At 28.0% G+C, this 3,041-nt stretch overlaps 3 long non-coding RNA genes across 5 annotated transcripts in view; 1 reads left to right on the forward strand and 2 right to left on the reverse strand.

The window, feature by feature from the left end:
- Positions 1 to 3,041, reverse strand: part of LOC136797227 (uncharacterized) — a 113,357-nt gene that overhangs the window by 42,458 nt on the left and 67,858 nt on the right. The window lies entirely within an intron of this gene.
- LOC136797226 (uncharacterized) overlaps positions 1 to 3,041 on the forward strand; it is a 31,502-nt gene that overhangs the window by 2,239 nt on the left and 26,222 nt on the right. The window lies entirely within an intron of this gene.
- LOC112211715 (uncharacterized) lies at positions 106 to 1,323 on the reverse strand. 2 transcript variants are annotated; one of them, XR_010845061.1, is made up of 3 exons: positions 960 to 1,323; positions 782 to 915; positions 106 to 706 (listed from the first exon to the last, which is right to left on the reverse strand). It is a non-coding gene; the product is annotated as an uncharacterized lncRNA (long non-coding RNA). The 2 variants fall into 2 exon arrangements; XR_002945695.2 differs by having other exon boundaries at positions 782 to 971.

Below are 3,041 nucleotides of genomic sequence, written 5' to 3' on the forward strand. Positions count from 1 at the left end.
AGATAAGGTGTAATTAATGCAAGGCTTAAAGTTCAAAGTTTAAGTTTAGGAAGCATACTATAATTCTTTGATGGGATCAGTGGACTATAAACTTAATGTATAATGTATAAGGAATTAACCTTTATTTTTAACTTACAATTGGGTGTAACTTAGTTTAACTTACAATTTTAGACTGCATTACAACTAAAATGTAGGACTGACCACCTTAAAATACAATGTTGCTACTCTCAAATTATTAGTTTTAGAAAACTCAGCTAACAAATATACTATATAATATAAATAACATGGATTCAAAAAGGAATAACACTAAACTTAATTAACAATCACATCCATTAATTCACTATAATCAATTTAAAATGAGCTTTTTCATAAAATATAAACAGTTGAAACACACCAAAGTAAACTATAGGATCTTTTTACACTTGAGTATGCAAGAGAACTAACTGTTTACAGCAATGGCTAGCCAATCCAGATGTCTTATCTACTTCTTAATATTGAAGACATATTACATAGCACTTTCTTTAGTTTTTAATAACCACTGCCATCCTTCCTGGAATATAATTTCATTTTATGACAGCTCCATGTATGTTATCAATTGACTAAATTAATCAATAAAATTGATCCATTTATTCATTTTCCTCATTTCGCCTTTATTGGCATGCTAATTCTTTTTTACAACAATGTGTTATCACCCATCTTCAGGTTGCTAGAAACAAATTCTCAAAATTAACACATGCTTACAACATTAGCCCTATATCACATTATTTATTAAACTATTTACCTGATTAACATTTCTATATAATATATAAATTAATCCTTATTAGTCTCATCAAGCTAATATTAACATATTGTTGTGAAACACTGTTTAAAGGTTATCTTTAACTTTGATCCATCATTATCAAAGTTAAAGATAACCTTTAAACATTTATTGATCTATCATCATCAAAGTTAAAGAAAACCTTTAAACATTTATTGATCTATTATCATCAAAGTTAACGATAACCTTCAAGAAGGTTCTCCTCATTCTCTTTGTTTTATAAAATGTAATAGTTGATTAGGTAATAGTTTATCTCAGCTCCTCCCAAAAAGGCGAGAACAATTACGTCTTGACCAGACTGTGCGTCGATAACTATATAGATTAGTTTATAATATTAACTGCCTTTTAAGAGGAAAAATTTATTTCCCTTCACGCTTCCTTCTTTCTCGCTTTAGTTAAAGTTTAACTTATAAATATCGACATTTAATACTTTTGATGTTAACAACCAATATTACTCTCGGAATCTTGTACTTTTTCGCATATGAAACTCTATTGTCAGACAATCTTCAGTATTTGATATTTAATACTAGAATACATTTTACAAAATACCAATATTACAGATATTACAAAAAAAAAAAAAAATTTAGATATTATATATTTAAAGCAATCATTGGAATCTATAACCAGAAACTCTACAATTGAAGCATTTATTTTATATTTACTTAATAGGTAATATACATTTTAATGTTTTAATTTTACAAAAAAAAATAACTTTATACACATTAACATATATTTTATATGCAAATATGGGATGTCACTACAATTATTTGAGGGAGGGGGGATATAAAATTTCTTAATTGATAAATTACGTCTAATGATCCCATATTTCTATGTCTAAAAATGTCCTAATTTTCTCATAGATATAATTCTGAGGTTTGACATTTAACTCTTAATCTGCTCTTTGAATATAAGTCCGAAGATTCTTCTATATTTATTGGGTCAACTTAATTAGACTGTGGTCTCCAGTTTCCTTTTTAATTGTTTTCAAATAGGAACTTTTTCTTGCTCCTTTAGTAATATGTTGTTAGAGGGAAAAATTCCCTGTTCAGTGGGCGGGTAATTCATGTTTAAAATGTTTGTACAGTCTGGTCAAGAAGTAATTGTCCCCGCCTTTTTTGGGGGAACTGAGGTAAACTATTATCGTTGATTATTATTGTAAGTTTCATTTATTGACAATAATATAGCATCAATTAGACTAATAAGGAGTAATTTATATATTATATAGAAATATTAATCAGCAACCTGAAGATGGGGGATAACCTCAAAACGATGTTGTATGTAAAAACTAATATAATTTAAACAAGGAAGATTATTATTCATTCACCATTTTCATATTAGTTTATAATAAACTCTTCCAGTAGAAGATATCAATATTTCTCATTTATCTAAATTTGTTTATCGCAGATCTTTGGCTTTTTATAATTCTTGATACAATCACAGTTGGTTTATTTTATATTCTATTAACCAATATCTCGTCATTATACTTTAATTATATGACAGTTCTTCTTAAGTCATTACTGATCCATTTAGTAATTTTCCTCAATCTTGTTTTCTATTTTGGCATTCTGATTCCTTTTAGTTAACAATGATGCAATATTATTGATTTCTGTTAGGGGGGTTAGTAACTCTAATTAATAAAAACACTGGTCACGTCATGACCAAGCTATATTATTTAATTTGCTATTCTTCGGCATTCAATAAATATTTGATAAGCTTATTAAAAATTATAATTTTTTCATTGAATCCCAGTCACACTTAAGAATTTAGAGGTACTCGTGTGTCATCACTGACTATTTTATTGTTTATTTTTTCGACGTTATTTGACAATTCAGATTTTGGTACAACCTTGATCGATATCATTGTCTTCCTCCCCAAGGCTTATTGACTGTTATTAATCATTAATGACAGCTTCACTCATATCATCAATTGACTTAATTAATCAATATTTCTCATTTCTACAAGCTCTTTATATGAATTTTTTTTATCGCACATCTTTGGCTTTTTATAATTCTTGATACAATCACAGCAGGTACCTTTCAGGTTCTATTAAATAATATCTTATCATTATACTTTAATTATATGACAGCTCTAATTGAGTCATTACTATCCATTTAGTAATTTTTGTTACGGTTGCCATGGTGAAATAAAAACACTGGCGATATCTGCGTAGACAAGGGGTGGTACGGTTGTCATGGTGAAATAAAAATACTTGCTAGATCTGCGT

Source organism: Halyomorpha halys, unplaced genomic scaffold, assembly GCF_000696795.3.
Source record: "Halyomorpha halys isolate HHAL.00 unplaced genomic scaffold, Hhal_1.1 Scaffold827.1, whole genome shotgun sequence".
Classification (NCBI taxonomy): Eukaryota; Metazoa; Arthropoda; class Insecta; order Hemiptera; family Pentatomidae; genus Halyomorpha; species Halyomorpha halys.